At 49.7% G+C, this 17,500-nt stretch overlaps 1 long non-coding RNA gene across 1 annotated transcript in view; it reads right to left on the reverse strand.

The window, feature by feature from the left end:
- LOC308147441 overlaps window positions 1–1,371 on the reverse strand; it is a 35,722-nt gene extending 34,351 nt beyond the window's left edge. Inside the window, exon 1 of the long non-coding RNA XR_013937154.1 lies at window positions 1,322–1,371. This is a non-coding gene — a long non-coding RNA (uncharacterized lncRNA). The remainder of the gene's footprint in view (window positions 1–1,321) is intronic.
- Between the last annotated feature and the right edge of the window lie 16,129 nt (window positions 1,372–17,500).

A 17,500-nucleotide genomic window follows, 5' to 3' on the forward strand; every position in this document is an offset into this window, starting at 1 on the left:
TTTGAATCCGCCATCTGACTAATTGCAGCAGCACGCGATGAAGCGGGCTCCGGAGGACCGAGCGGGGCCCCCGAGCGTGGCCCTCCGGTCAGGCACAGGAAGCAGCGCCACAGCGCCGCTGCCAGGAATCCTAATTTCAATCATTTTCTGTCATTTCCAGCGTCTAAATAGAGCAAAAAGGAGTCAGGAAACAAAAGCAGCGGCTCGCTAAGCCAAGCCCGCTACGCCTCCAACACACACACGCACACGCACACGCACACACACACACGCACACACACACACACACACGCAGCGGCTGCCATCTAAAAACAGCGTGTGCAGCTGGCGTGCTCTGAGCGTCGCTGCTGCAGTCGCAGTTTACTGCCTCTAAATGTATGGAATCAGAGCGCAGCTAAAAACTACAATTACAGGTGATATACAGATTGAAATCATAGGGGCCGCTTTTTTTTGTTGAGCAAAATTGTCCTAATGAGAGGTTTGGCGATTTGTGTGTGTGTGTGTGTGTGTGGGGGGGGGGGGGGGGGGGGGGTACTGGAGGAGACTGTGCAAGTCTCTTTTCTTTCAGTGTGTGTGTGTGTGTGTGTGTGTGTGTGTGTGTGTGTAAACAGCTGCACCTGCTGCTGCGGCGCACACTGCCACAGTTAATGATATCGGATGATATCATTAGGCAAAGTGCTCATAAACAGATGTTGGAGTCGCTGCCTAAACAGTGTCAGCTGAGCCGCTATTTCTCTGCACATATTATTTATATCGGCCGTTTAACTTTGCTGTGTTAATAACCCCTCTGTGTTAGCATGCAGGATGCAGCTCAGGAGCTGGAGGTGCTGGGGGGGGGGGGGGGGGGGGGACCTCTGAGCCCAGGTGAGACCCACTCAGCACCCACTGCTGGTTGGACCTTCAGGACCTTCAGCTTGAAACCTGAGCTTGCTAGAAAGGGCATCATCATCATCATCATCATAATAATAATAATAATAATCTTTATCATTTTTTTTCTTTTGATTAAAAGAAATTCCATCAGCTTCATCCTCTAACTCAGAGTAAACTTTTTATGGCAGTTTTATTTAATCATGATTCTAACGTCTACAACTGTATTTTAGGAACTTCCCGACTTGAGCAGCTGCACCTGAACGCCCCACAGCAACACGTCAGGTTCAGTCCCCATGAAACTGTATAAACACGCCACACAACCAACACAATTCTATATATTATATGATCATATATATTGGAACCACAGTCTCGACTGAGAAACAAGAACATTGATGGAGAAGCTCAGTGAAACGTTTCACTCTCAGCCTAAAGAGAAAATACAAGAAGAACCTACCAGAACCAAGGTGACGGGGTCCCCTGCTGCTGAGCCTCCATCTGTCTTCTACACCCCCTCAGCCTGAGCAGGAGGACAGGTTCACCTGGACAGGTGAGGACAAATGAGGACAGGTGAGGACAGGTTCACCTGGACAGGTGAGGACATGTTGACCTGGACAGGTGAGGACAAGTGAGGACAGGTGAGGACAGATTCACCTGGACAGGTGAGGACAGGTTGACCTGGACAGGTTTGGTCCTCCGGTCCTCCACAGCAGGTGAACCTGTAGAGTTCAAGAGACAAACCTTGACATTAGGACCCTGGACGTCATAATGTCCGCCTCATCAAAAAGTCATGCGACTGGTTTGGATCAAATGCGTTTTCACACATTTCTGTATTTCACACACTGGATGTGCTACGAGAAAAGAGTCAAGTAAAAGTCTCGGAACAACACTGAAAAGCATTCAGGTTATTTAAACAGTGAATGTACCAACTGTCCTGTACATGACGAGACAAATGTCCAGGATTCAGTGGTGAATCATTTCATTCAGCCTCATTTTTAACTAAACACCATATCAAATCTGTTCAACTTCATTCAACTCAGACTTTTTGCCTCTCGACAAGATGACAACAAAACATCATCCAAACAGTAAAGTCAGGTTCAGAACCATGAGTGTGTCTGTGTGAGACGTACCTGTCTGGACTGTGTCCCACTCGTGTCTCCGTTAGTGAAACTCACTTTGTTCAGTAGTGTTATTGAGGAGTCTTCACTGAACACAGGCCTCACAAGTCTTTGTCATGAGAGTAGATCACAACCAGCGACCTGGGAAGTGAGGCTGCTCACCTGTCGCTGACTGGATGCTGCCTTCAAAGACGCTGGGAATTCTGAGACTCCACTTCCTGGAAGGTTTCTCAGAGTCCAGGGGAAGTCATCAAGTCCTGAGACTCTCGTCCTCAACTCTGCCAAACAAACACAAAGTGGAAATCCTCGGTTCCCATGTGAAAACAGCTGATCCAGGTGAGAGCTTCACCTGAGGAGCTTCATGTTTCTGCAGTTTCACATCAGCGGCTTTCATGGATCACGTTCAACATGTTTCCTGACTGCAACACTTAGGATGAGACTTTAAACAATGTGGATGATTCTATAGAGTATACAATACGATACGATATCATATGATATGATATGATGTGATATGTGACATCATATCATATCATATCATATCACATAATAAAATAAGTCAGGTTTAGTTGAGGTTGAGATGATAAAAGTCAGGTTTAAACGAGTGGCGATGATAAAAGCCAGGTTTAGATGAGGTGGAGATGATAAAAGCCAGGTTTAGATGAGTGGAGATGATAAAAGCCAGGTTGAGATGAGGTTTAGAGGATAAGAGCCAGGTTGAGATGAGGTTTAGATGATAAGAGCCAGGTTGAGATGAGGTTTAGAGGATAAGAGCCAGGTTGAGATGAGGTGGCGATGATAAGAGCCAGGTTGAGATGAGGTTTAGAGGATAAGAGCCAGGTTGAGATGAGGTGGCGATGATAAAAGCCAGGTTGAGATGAGGTTTAGATGATAAAAGCCAGGTTGAGATGAGGTTTAGAGGATAAGAGCCAGGTTGAGATGAGGTTTAGAGGATAAGAGCCAGGTTGAGATGAGGTTTAGAGGATAAGAGCCAGGTTGAGATGAGGTGGCGATGATAAAAGCCAGGTTGAGATGAGGTTTAGATGATAAAAGCCAGGTTGAGATGAGGTTTAGATGATAAAAGCCAGGTTGAGATGAGGTTTAGAGGATAAGAGCCAGGTTGAGATGAGGTTTAGAGGATAAGAGCCAGGTTGAGATGAGGTTTAGAGGATAAGAGCCAGGTTGAGATGAGGTGGCGATGATAAGAGCCAGGTTGAGATGAGGTTTAGAGGATAAGAGCCAGGTTGAGATGAGGTGGCGATGATAAAAGCCAGGTTGAGATGAGGTTTAGAGGATAAGAGCCAGGTTGAGATGAGGTGGCGATGATAAAAGCCAGGTTGAGATGAGGTTTAGATGATAAAAGCCAGGTTGAGATGAGGTTTAGAGGATAAGAGCCAGGTTGAGATGAGGTTTAGATGATAAAAGCCAGGTTGAGATGAGGTTTAGAGGATAAGAGCCAGGTTGAGATGAGGTGGCGATGATAAAAGCCAGGTTGAGATGAGGTTTAGAGGATAAGAGCCAGGTTGAGATGAGGTGGCGATGATAAAAGCCAGGTTGAGATGAGGTTTAGATGATAAAAGCCAGGTTGAGATGAGGTTTAGATGATAAAAGCCAGGTTGAGATGAGGTGGCGATGATAAGAGCCAGGTTGAGATGAGGTTTAGATGATAAAAGCCAGGTTGAGATGAGGTTTAGAGGATAAGAGCCAGGTTGAGATGAGGTTTAGATGATAAAAGCCAGGTTGAGATGAGGTTTAGAGGATAAGAGCCAGGTTGAGATGAGGTTTAGAGGATAAGAGCCAGGTTGAGATGAGGTGGCGATGATAAAAGCCAGGTTGAGATGAGGTTTAGATGATAAAAGCCAGGTTGAGATGAGGTTTAGATGATAAAAGCCAGGTTGAGATGAGGTTTAGAGGATAAGAGCCAGGTTGAGATGAGGTTTAGAGGATAAGAGCCAGGTTGAGATGAGGTTTAGAGGATAAGAGCCAGGTTGAGATGAGGTGGCGATGATAAGAGCCAGGTTGAGATGAGGTTTAGAGGATAAGAGCCAGGTTGAGATGAGGTGGCGATGATAAAAGCCAGGTTGAGATGAGGTTTAGAGGATAAGAGCCAGGTTGAGATGAGGTGGCGATGATAAAAGCCAGGTTGAGATGAGGTTTAGATGATAAAAGCCAGGTTGAGATGAGGTTTAGAGGATAAGAGCCAGGTTGAGATGAGGTTTAGATGATAAAAGCCAGGTTGAGATGAGGTTTAGAGGATAAGAGCCAGGTTGAGATGAGGTGGCGATGATAAAAGCCAGGTTGAGATGAGGTTTAGAGGATAAGAGCCAGGTTGAGATGAGGTGGCGATGATAAAAGCCAGGTTGAGATGAGGTTTAGATGATAAAAGCCAGGTTGAGATGAGGTTTAGATGATAAAAGCCAGGTTGAGATGAGGTGGCGATGATAAGAGCCAGGTTGAGATGAGGTTTAGATGATAAAAGCCAGGTTGAGATGAGGTTTAGAGGATAAGAGCCAGGTTGAGATGAGGTTTAGAGGATAAGAGCCAGGTTGAGATGAGGTTTAGAGGATAAGAGCCAGGTTGAGATGAGGTGGCGATGAGAAGAGCCAGGTTGAGATGATAAGTGGTGTTGGCAGCCGTCACAAAGCTGCTCTGAGCAGCAGCAGCGGAGCGTCGAGCTCCACGTTTACAGCCCCCGTACACTTGTTAACAGATTTATGTAAAAGGTTAACGTGCCCCTGTTATTCTGCTCAGGCGCTGCCATTTCACCCCCCTCCCCGCCCCCCCTCCACCCCGCGCCCCCCCTTCCCCAGCTGGAAAAGGGGGGGGGGGGGGGGCGCTTCCTGCCACCATTATGCTCATTTGTCCTGTCAGAGAATGACAGGCCGCTTGACTCTTCCCCAGATACGACCATTAGGTAACGCTCTGTCGCCTGACAGCCGCCGCTCCCTAAAAAGCCCTAATTATTTCCTTGGCCGCAGACAGGCGGGGGCGCTAGGTAATTTCTAACCTTTCACGTGCACCTGGGGAGCCCCCCTCCGGGGAGCCAAGGTGCCTGTGTGGCATTCAGTCATCAAAACATGACCTTTTATGGCCGTTCGGAGAGCAGTTGGCACCGGGTGCCACGCGCTGGCTAATGCTAATGTTGATGACTAATTTATGCATCAGGCGACCACATCTGCAGCAAGTTTAGCGTGGCGACAATGTGTGATGGAGCAGCGGGGGGGGGGGGGGGGGGGCAACGCTGCAGAGGTGAGAGGAGTTTTGGGGGAAAAGGGCGGGGCTTTGGAGACCCCCAGCCGCCTGGCACGGCGGGGAATTGAGGGGCTAATTATGTTGCAGGGAATACATTCGGCGTGACCAGCGAGCCTTTTTAGAATTTGTGGAGCGCCGTCACACCAACGCCGCTGACCTTTACGTTTTTCAGCCCAAACTGCAGGAGAGCACAGAGCAAGATGGACGCATGTTCTGGGAACTAATTGCCTTTTTTCCTTCATGTCCGGCACCTGTCTTACCCTGCTGCACGCACACACACACACACACACACACACACACACACACACACACACACACACACACACACACACACACACACACACACACACACACACACACACACACACACACACACACACACACACACACACACACACACACACACACACACACACACACACACACACTTTTACCTGTTTGAGTGACGGGAATCAAATCAGTTCATTTTCATCTCAAACGAAGAACAACAACAACATGAAACCAGAAAAGTCTTCCACTCTTTAGTTTTGATGAGCAGCATGAAGAGAAGGATACCAGGAGACTGATGACCTGGTTTCCATGGCAACAATATAAACTTCATCAACGTTCCTTCAGGACGGCACTGAGGGAAAAATAACTCATCGAGACATTCAGGCTTTTTCTAGATAGAATCAGTGACTAACGGCCAAACAGGGATTTGAACCACATTCTAGACTGGGTACAAAATTTCACTGTTTCAAAATTCAAACACAGAAAAGAAACTAAATCCACCGACGGTTTTAATTCTCACAACTTTTATAACAATGCTTCAGTGCAGCAGAGGTGAGTTGTTATGATCATCCTGAGCCACTTCCTCTCTAAACCAACACTGGACATGTTTCCAGTCCTCGTCCAGCTTGTTTCACGTCTTTATGCTGAGAGAAGCAGAAACTAGGAGTTCTTTTTTCTACTTTTTCTATTAATTCCAATTAGTTCACTATTGGGTGAAGGCGCCATTTCACCCAACGTCTTTACAGCAACCACAAGTGGAAAACGTGAGTCTTAATAAACTCTCACTGGGCTTTTTCTACTCATTTCCATTATTTTGAGTTCAAAGGTAAAAAAGTGATTTGAAACTCAATCCCTGTGATCAGCTGACAGAAACGCTGCATGTTTATAATCTCCCAGAAGTGTGTGTGTGTGTGTGTGTTGCTGAGGCCCCTCCCCCCAGTCCAGCCTTCGTGTTGCAGGCGTTGTGCAGAAAGGTCGTGGGGAAGCATTTCCCCTCAGAGCGTGGCGGCGCAATAAAACACGAGTAAACACAAAACAAGACGGATTCCAGCCGCGGCGCGTTGCGCAGCCATTAGTGATTTATGCCGGCTTTGTAATCCCTGCGCTCAGCCGCCGCCGCCGCCATTAAGCCTGAAAATGACGTGTTCTATCAACCGGCGCTCTCACCTGAGTATTGGATTACTGACATCAAATATGAATAATTAATACTGAGAAATAGGTTCCTGGCAACTATTTAATAACCAGCATTATGTTTCTGCAGCTCCTCCTCCTCCTCCTCCTCCTCCTCCTCCTCCTCCAGTGTCGCTTCATCTTCTCGGGTATCTCCCCCAGGGAGTTGCTGCATCTTCTTCCTCCTCTTCTTCTTCCTTGGCGCTGGGTCGACTGTCCTGGCTGCAGGGGCCAGAGACCTCCTCCTCCTCCTCCTCCTCCTCCTCCTGTTTTTTCTTTAATAAGCTGCCGTTGAATAAATGAGAAAATACCCACCCAGGGGTGATCACAAACCCCTGTCATCTGTCTCCTGGTGGTGCCAGGAGGTGGTGCAGAGGAGTGGAGGAGGAGGAGGAGGAGGAGGATTTGTCCTCCTTCACCTCCCTCTCTGGTGGTGTCAGAGGTGAGAGGAGGAGCAGGACGGTCTCCTCCGTACATCCATATTCATTTCCAGAGTGGAGGCAGGAGGAGAAACTTCGCTGCATATGGAGTGCTTCTTACAAGTAATCAGCAGACTGTTGGTGATTGGGGCCGCGGGCGCCAGGTTGGCTGGGGCTGCAGTTAGCAGCGTGCCCAGGTCTTTGCTGCAGGCTGCACAGGTTGGCCTCAGCTCTGCTGGGGAGCAGATGGCGAGCCAAAGCTTGTAGTCACACTTACCTTCCCCACTAAATCCCTAATCCCTCCGTGGACGCTCCTCCAAGGCAGGTTTTTGGAGGCAGAAATAGGGGTTACAATCTGGACCGGCGCAGCGCCTGCCAAAACACTCACAACACAGAAATGCAAATTAACTTATTTGTGTTGTCCGCCGGCCAAGACGCCGCTTCTTTAGCGGGTAATTAAGATACCTTGAAAAATATTTGTAAAAGATCAATAATTTGAAATGTACAAATAACAATGCAGAGAAACAAGGAGGGCTTTTGTTTCCTGTCCGCTGCTCCACCGCTTTCCACCTGTTTCTGGTCTTCGTGCTACGCTAAGCTAACCATTAGTCCATTAACCTCACAGTGTTCAGTGTTAATCCACCTTCTTCTGCTCAACTGGAATATTATCATCAGCTTCCTCGTCTGGATGTGAGCTGCTGCTTGTCAGTTAATCACAATAACTGCAGGTCAACACTTCCTCCCTGTCTTTAACTGGCAACATTCTGCTTTTAGTTCACAAGAAACACTTTTACACCATTTCAGGATTTTACAAGCCAAATATCACATCTGCAGTCAGCAACCTTTTACTGTGGTGATCCTCTCCTGTAGACACGCCCACCAGGTCACCTGTAGACACGCCCACCAGGTCACCTGTAGACACGCCCACCAGGTCACCTGTAGACACGCCCACCAGGTGTTTTCTTTAGGAAAATAACAGAAGAAGAAGAAAAAATCTTGGATGAGCATCTTCAATCACTAACTGGAGGCGGAGGAGCCTCGCTGACACCTCTCAGCTGTGACACACACACACACACACACACACACACACACACACACACACACACACACACACACACACACACACACACACACACACACACACACACACACACACACACACACACACACACACACACACACACACACACACACACACACTGTGATTAGCTTGGTGTCAGCGGCACTAAATGGCTGCAGATGTTAATGTACTGTTTTAGATCCAGTGGCAGGAAAGAGCGGCAGAGGAACTAAATACAGAGAGAAACACATTCATTAGCAGCCGGCAGGCCGACCGTAATAATTCAGAGGTGATGCATTACAAACGTCGGCCATGTTTGAAATGTGGGAAACAGACAGGGTGTAAATGTCTCCCAGTTCCTGGACCAGGTCTTTAAAACCAGTCAGACCAGGAGTGAAATGAAAAGAAACAAAGGAGTTGATATGAAAACACACCTTTACAGTCACATCCTCACCAAACATCTTCACATGGTTTTCTTACTTTTCTGTCCTCATTGAATCGCTCACATCACCACAGACATTAACCAGGACAGAAATATACATTATTTGATATGTTAGAACACAACAATCTCCTGCTTTCACACATTTATGCTTATTTATTTACTTTTTTCTTGCTACGTCTGTATATATTAAAGAAATATGTAATAATAACACTGATATATGTACGCATGTTATTTTCACTTGCAGATTCGTTCATGGTAATAATCAATATGTTCATGCTGCTGTTTGGTTTAAACGTCTCAACGAGCTGCATTCATGTGCCAACATACTTTATTTATCTGTGCTTGATTTGACTTCTGAATTTTGTTACACAATATAGACCGACTGACATGCTATTCTAGATATATTAGATATTTACATATTTTAGACAAAATGAGCCATAATATTGTCTCTGTGGTTTCTGTGACTGTCAGTCCGTCACTTCCAGCAGCAGAGTACATTGGGCGTACTGCACAGGGCGAGGGGCGTGCTGCACAGGGCGAGTGGCGTGCTACACAGGACGAGCGGCGTGCTGCACAGGGCAAGTGGCGTTCTGCAGAGGGCGAGTGGCGTGCTGCAGAGGGCGAGTGGCGTGCTACACAGGACGAGCGGCGTGCTGCACAGGGCGAGTGGCGTGCTGCAGAGGGCGAGTGGCGTGCTACACAGGGGCGAGCGGAGTGCTGCAGAGGGCGAGCGGCGTGCTGCACAGGGCGGAGCGGCGTGCTGCAGAGGGCGAGCGACGTGCTGCAGAGGGCGAGCGGCGTGCTGCACAGGACGAGCGGCGTGCTGCAACGGGTTGCAGGCCGTGCTGCACAGAGCGAGCGGCGTGCTGCTGTACGGTACGACTGTACGGTCAGGAAGGCCTCTGGGAGCAGCCGGGCGGATCAAACGACCTCCCCGCTACCAGAGCAGATGTCCCGACTGGGCCGGGCTCAGATGGTCCCAGCCGAGCGGCGAGGGAAAGGTCAGAGTCACACGGCGGGGTTAAACTGCAGCCATCATGAAACTGGCCCAGGCTGCAGGGATTATTTCAATTAGGGCTCCCGCTGGCTCAGGGCGGGATTACAACAGATTTATGGAGGCAGGACACATCTGAACACAGCACATGGTCAGACTGTAGCTCCCACCAGATTATATGGCAACACCAACACACTGACAGGCTGCACGGGCAGGAGACGGGCAGCAGGAGGAGCAGGAGGAGGAGGAGGGAGAGAGGAGGGGAGAGGAGAGAGGATGGGGGAGGAGAGAGGAGCAGAAGAAGGAGGAGGGGGGAGAGAGGAGGGGGGAGGAGAGAGGAGCAGGAGAAGGAGGAGGGGGGAGGAGAGAGGAGCAGAAGAAGGAGGAGGGGGGAGAGAGGAGGGGGAGCAGGAGGAGGAGGAGGGAGAGAGGAGGGGAGAGGAGAGAGGATGGGGAGGAGAGAGGAGCAGGAGAAGGAGGATGGGAGAGAGGAGGGGGGAGCAGGAGAAGGAGGAGGAGGGAGAGAGGAGGGGAGAGGAGAGAGGATGGGGGAGGAGGGGAATGGGAGGAGAGAGGAGGAGGAGGAGGGGGGGAGGAGGAGGGAGGAGGAGGGAGGAGCAGGAGGAGGAGGAGGGGGGGAGGAGCAGGAGCAGGAGGGGGGGGAGGAGAGAGGGAGGGGTGAGGAGGGAGCAGGAGGTGGAGGAGCAGGAGAGAAAATGCAGATAAAGTTTCATGTTACCATGACAACATGTTGAAAACAATGTCCGTTTCCATGGCAACAGCAGAAACACTGAAAACAAAGAAGTGTTCCTGTTGGGCCACCAGTCCGGAGAATAAGGACTCATGATGTCACCGAGGACGGTTCTGATTGGCTCTACTGAGCATGTGCAGGAGAACTGGTGACTGGTGGTGGTGCGCCAGCAGGCCCTCCACCGTTTCCACAGTGGCAGTGTTTTCAAAAAGTTCCACCTTGGGAGACGCTGCAGCGGCTCTGGCCTTGCGAACCACAAACTCCAAACACAAGGTGAGGTTTGAAGTCGCCGTGGAAACGGCTGCAGGAGAGCGACGTGTTGAGGCGTCGGCCTGATGACACATCAGCCTGCTGATTGAACGGTGAGGGAGGAGGAGGAGGAGGAGTAATGACCTCATCAGCTCGTCTTCTTTGCTATTCACGGACACTCTGCCTCCATTATTGGCGGAGATGAAAGGCCAATGTAAAAGGCGGCGTGTCGAGTTGTTTCCCGATCTCTCGACGGTGTTTCTGCATCATGAAAGGTAAAACGGGCAATGAGAGGCGATTAGCCTTCACCCCCCTCACCCCGCCCCCCCTCTGCTGCCGGCACGCCATGGACTTCCACATGAATAGCATTACCGGGGCCCACCTGCCTTTAGCATTCACAGTGGCGCCCGGCGTCACGGCTGGCATTTCACCTGCCGCTCTCATTGGGATGCAGGACACGAGGCGGAGGCTCACCTAATTGGCCCTCGGCCGGGCCGCTAATTCCTGATCCTCCGGAAGGGCCACATTTCAGAGATCAATGAACGGAGCGGTAATGGCTCTCATTTTCATACGAGGCCAGTTTGAGGCTGAGGAAATCAGTCCCGGACCTTTCGGTCGGCGCCGAGACGAGGAGCCGCCGCTCTCCTGCCGGGGGCCCGACGAGGGGAACGCTCAGCGTGCAGTCAACATGCAGCGCAGGCCTTCAGGGGCTGCTGCATTCGAGGGCCATTAGCATTAACATTAGCATCGCGAACGTCTGACTTTGCCTCCAGCCTCAGCCTCTCTGAGCAGAGAGCCTTGACCAGCGGCGCCACACGTGTCGTACCTGCGAGTGGCGGAGGAAGGTTTGTTCTGTGAATGGAACATTTCCCTCCTCCTCCCCCCCCCCCCCCCCCCCCCCCGCCCCCCCCCCGGCCCCGGCAGCCCCGCCATCGCAGCTTCACGCTGGACAAAAGGGAGCAGCTTTTCTCAACAGAGGCTGAAATATGAATGAGGGCGCCGCTACAGACATGCTTTCAACCGACACGTCATTGACATTCAGGAACGACTTCTGCCACATGGATCTGCCCCGATGTTGTGTGTGTGTGTGTGTGTGTGTGTGTGTGTGTGTGTGTGTGTGTGTGTGTGTGTGTGTGTGTGAGTACGATATGACACAAACCCTGGAAAAAGTTTAATCTCATCAATCTAACAGATAGATGGATAGATAGAGATAAAATAATTTTATAAATATTTGATCAATTAATTCTGACAATTTAAAAAAAATGTGACGATGTGTGGTGATAATGACAATCTACTTCAAACACACACACACACACACACACACACACACACACACACACACACACACACACACACACACACACACACACACACACAACACACACACACACACACACTAGTTCAGCTGTCTGGTCAATGGGACCGGGGCAAGCCGCCAAGCATGTACAGCCAACACCCCCCCCCCCCCATCCAGACGGCCTCCTGTTCGGCCGTGGCGCTCGCCGCATGTTTCCCCGCCAGGTCAGATGTTCGACACGCGTAACAACATGTCCGCCACTCCTCGCCTCGCCTCCACAAAAGCAGGAAGTGGCATGTCTGACTTCCTGTGGGCCTCCGGCGGACGGCGAGCTCCATGACGCCGAGCCTCCATGATGGCGAGCCTCCATGACGCCGAGCCTCCATGATGGCGTGGCCTCCATGACGGCAAGCCTCCATGATGGCGTGGCCTCCATGACGGCGAGCCTCCATGATGGCGTGGCCTCCATGACGGCAAGCCTCCATGATGGCGTGGCCTCCATGACGGCGAGCCTCCATGATGGCGAGCCTCCATGATGGCGTGGCCTCCATGACGGCGAGCCTCCATGATGGCGTGGCCTCCCGCTGAAACCTGAACTCATGGAGTCTGGATCTTCTAATTAATTCCGGTAATTGATCTTAATCTGCAGAAACGCACCAGAAGCCACAGACGTTGACCACAGCGTGAAAAACAGGCACCGGAAATAAGAAAGAAAATAAGGAAAGAAATCCGCAAAAATGCAGAATAATGTGTAGAAAAACAAAATAAAAAGCACATTTATCAGCAGAAATGCATCCAAAATTGCAAAATAAATGCATCCAAAATTGCAAAATAATCCACAATAATCTCCAGACATGTCCCATAATCTGCAGCAGTGCACAATATACCTACAAACTGCACCATAATCTGCAAAAAGATCCTTAATCTGCAAAAATACACCACGATCTGTAGAGTTACAAAACAATATAATCCATGGTAATCCTGCAGTGTCACCATAATCTCTGGTAATGTGATATAAAATGCACCACTGTCTTCAGAAATAAAGTAAACAACACACACCAAGAGCTGCAGCAAACAAATCACAATGTTTGACACAATCAGCAGCCGTGAATCGTTTTCATGTCGAAAAAACCTCATGTTGATTTAAAGTGGGTGAAAATCTGCAGCAGATTGACACACACACACACACACACACACACACACAGACACAGACACACACACACACACACACACACACACAGACACAGACACAGACACACACACACACACACACACACACACACACAGACAGACAGACAGACACACACACACACAGACACACACACAGACACACACACACACACACACACACACACACACACACACACACACACACACAGACAGACAGGCAGACAGACAGACAGAGGGAGTCGGGGGCAGTGGGGCCAGGCGAGCTGCCCAGGTGCGGGGCAGATAGGGTTGCAGGGTGGAGGCCGGCTGTGGGAACGCCAGCTGCCCCACATTTCTCAAAAATGTGAAATTGTTTTGGATTTGTGCGCCAACAGAAGGACTCGACATGCAACAGTGAAAGCAGCTCGTTTCCTCCGTCTTCCCACGTCGATGCCCCCCCCCCCCACACACACACACCATACACCCCCCCAGTGTCTGATAGATGATACCAATGTATCTGAGCTCCATCAAAGCAGCTCTGCAGCTGAAGATGTGATGTTTGACCATGAAGCTTCACACAGTATCGACTGAACTCTGGCTGCTCAATGTACGTAACCTTTGAACCCTGAACGCACGCCGCCCTTCCTCTGGTAACCTCTGGTAACCTCTGGTAACCTCTGGTTTCCTCTGGTTACCTCTGGTAACCTCTGGTTTCCTCTGGTTTTCTCTGGTTTCCTCTGGTTACCTCTGGTTACCTCTGGTAACCTCTGGTTTCCTCTGGTTACCTCTGGTTACCGCTGGTTTCCTCTGGTAACCTCTGGTAGCCACTGGTTTCCTCTGGTAACCTCTGGTTTCCTCTGGTAACCTCTGGTTTCCTCTGGTTTCCTCTGGTTACCTCTGGTTTCCTCTGGTAACCTCTGGTAGCCACTGGTTACCTCTGGTTTCCTCTGGTAACCTCTGGTTTCCTCTGGTTTCCTCTGGTTTCCTCTGGTAACCTCTGGTAGCCACTGGTTACCTCTGGTTTCCTCTGGTAGCCACTGGTTTCCTCTGGTAACCGGCTGCCCCATGCAGGCCGTCCTCCCCACCTCCTGCAGGGCAGCACCTCCTGCAGGGCAGCACCTCCTGCAGGGCAGCACCTCCTCCCAGCCCTGGAGGTTTGGGGTTGCAGGGCAGCACAGGTCCCACATCCTCCTGCATCTCCAGCTCGTCTCCACAGCGGCTCTTCTGCTCCGCTCCTCCACTCGGAGTTGTTCCAGGTGTTTCCCCGCCTGGCTGCTCCGCTGTGTGAATCCCACGTTACACATGTTGCATACTCCTTCTATTTAAACACATTTGTTGTTGTTTGAATGCTGCAGCTCCCGGAGAGACGCAGCGGCGCAGCAGACACGTCAACATACAACACTGTCGCTGACACGGCGCTGCAGCAGAAACACGCCGCCGCCGCCTCGCTTTGGTGCGGCAGCTTGTGGTTTTTTGGCGGGCAGATGTTCCCCGTCAGGCGGCGGCCGACCTGCGAGACGAGACGAGGGGAGGTCGACGCCGCGGCGCTCTGACCCGCACGGCGAGGGCGGCGCCTCGGCCCAGCAGCCAGATTTGGGCTGCATGTGGACTGAGATCAGCAGATTGGCATCTGTTTTATACCCCCCCCCCCCCCCACACACACACACACACACACACACACACACACACACACACACACACACACACACACACACACACACACACACACACACACACACACACACACACACACACACACACACACACACACACACACACACACACACACACACAGCTGAGACATTAGCATTCAGAGCAGAGCTGCATTTCAGCAGCTTCAGTCTGTTTGTGGTTTTCAAAGCAGCTCGTTTAAAAAGAAGTGTCTTTCTCACACTGACGTGTTTTCCACCTGCAGTATTGACTCTTTTTACTCTCGTCCAGAAAGTTACTCTGAAAACAGGCAGTAACTTCCCAGACACACAACAATCGAGGCCAAAATACAACAATCGGAGGCGTGAACATTGTTTTTTCCCCTCTTTTATTTTCTTAAAGGATTTAAAGTGTGAAAAGGTGAGGAGCCCCTCCAGGGTTGAAAAGCTTTTGAAAATGAGCTGGACGCTGAGCTTTATAGTGTGACAGGTGATTATTTATACTGCCGTTTCTTCTTCAATTAACCACGGCATGTTTTATTTTGAAAAGCTGCAGAAACCTGGAGGCGATAGTTTAGCGCCGAGGAGGACCAAAGGAGAAAGTTGCTTCTATTCAGCGTCAGAATGAAGGGATTAAAGGATGTGGACGCCCCCCCCCCCCCTCCCACCCCCCCGGGGTTCAACACCTGCCTCCTCAGGCGATAATTGCCCCTCCGTCCGGAGCAGCCAGGTGAGCTGCTCTTCCTCTCCAGCAATGAGAGACGTGTGCAGCACACGGCCCTGTTGGACCTTCGTCAGCGGGGGGGGGGGGGGGCTCTGCGCTGGTGTGAAACGGCGCTGGCAGAATCTGCGGCTCGCATTCATCCCGCTCACAAACTCTGCTCTCTTTCTGCGCTCTCCTCCCCCGGCGATGCAGACGGCACAATAGTCTCACTGAGCGCCGACGATTAACACATAAAAGCGACACGGGGAATCTCGCTGCGAGATACGAGCGCACATGAGAGGGCAGAGCATTCATAGCATGCCAAGAAGTTCAGTGGGAGCCCCTCTATCTGATTGGTGATCTTTTGTTTTGGCGTTGCCCTCGATTCGGGGGAACGCGCCCAATCAGATTACGGCGAGGGAAGCAGAGCGAGACCACAATCTCTGTTTTCTATTTACTGCCTCCGTCTCCGAGCTGCTCCGCGGCCCAGATAAGTCAAGTCCAAAGTGCCCCCCTCCCCCAGTGAGCCTAAACTCATCGTAACCTGGACCACAATCCACAAGCTGGCAGGTAAACGCTGCTGCTGCTGCTGCAGGGAGGAAGATCCTCATTCCTCCTGCTCCTCATAACAACTCTGCTGAAGCTCCAGGAGCCTGAAGCCCAGCAGGGGGCCAGCAGGGGCCAGCAGGGGCCAGCAGGGGCCAGCAGGGGCCAGCAGGACGTCACCACGCTGATCAACAACACACACTCACTGCCTCCATTCCACACACACACACCACAACCACTACAACTTTACCAACAACATATTCAAACTGAATTCACACGAAATGAGCTTCTGCCAACTCAAAGTGCAGTTTGGATTTCTGCAGGGAATCTGTTCTCTGTCACTCTATTCTATTCTAGTCTACTCTACTCTACTCTATTCTACTCTACTCTATTCTATACCGAGACATAATAGTAAAGGTCTGGTATCTTCATGTAATCAAGGCCAGTCCGTCTTTAACCAATAGAAGCACATTTTCTTTAAGAAAACTGTCAGACTGAAATATACAAGTAAAACTCTTTATTCTATTCTATTCTATTCTATTCTCACACATCTTTAGAGAACGATGAGCAGCAGTCTCATGCTTCACAGTGTTTCTGATAAACTAGTGGCCATAAATCAACAATAAATTAATGTTTTTCTTGCACTACCTTTAAAACGCCAACTGCAGATTAATATGACATTTTCTTTAATCTGACTGATGTTGGGGAATTTTATGAAAAACTACCATTTTTATGTACAAATATAATTATAACACGTTCTGGGAAAATTAAAATCCAAAAGCCACACGAGTCCAAAAGGAAACAAAACACCAGTTTTCCAGGGATGAATCAGTTAAACACGCACATATTTATATATATAAACATATATATAAATGTGTGTGTGTGTGAGAATCAGCCACGAGGAGACGAGGGGACGACGGTCTCTGACCTCCAGCACTAAATGTTCAATGCAGTTGAAAGGAGTGAATTTCCAGCTGCTCTTCGTTCCTCCAGGTAAGAAACACTTTTCACTTCTCGTTTCCACTTCCTGAGGTTTGGAGAGAAAATCCTGGCCGTCACTGCGTTTCACCACTCGCTCTCTTTTAATACAGTCAATCTCAATTAAAGATTTCCTACCCTTTTTAAAACAAGCTCATTCTTTCCTTGTACATTTTATACAAATCAGATTTTCAGAGGGAATTTCACAAAACGAATTATAAATAAACTATGATCATAATTTTGGACTGAAGTGAATGACGCAACATTCCACCTGGAAATGAGTGTATTTCATGACTTTGTCAGTTTTGGTGTGTAAACGATTGTATTTCCATCATTTGTAGGAACAAGCGATGAGACAAAGTCCAGCTGAGGCTGATTCCACACTAATATTACAAACGACTGCGTCTCAGTTTGACCTCTGACCTTCAGACTGCTGCTGCTCCGGGAGGCGGCCTGACGCCTCATTGAAATAAATATCATGTGCTGGGACTGAAAACCTGCAGTTCTTATTGAATTAGCTGCTTTTGTGCGTGAATTATTGATGAGTGTTGCGTTGGAAGTGAAATCTGCTGCTCTGAGTTTTATCATCCGT

Source organism: Blennius ocellaris, assembly GCF_963422515.1.
Source record: "Blennius ocellaris genome assembly, chromosome: 24".
NCBI classification, from domain to species: domain Eukaryota; kingdom Metazoa; phylum Chordata; class Actinopteri; order Blenniiformes; family Blenniidae; genus Blennius; species Blennius ocellaris.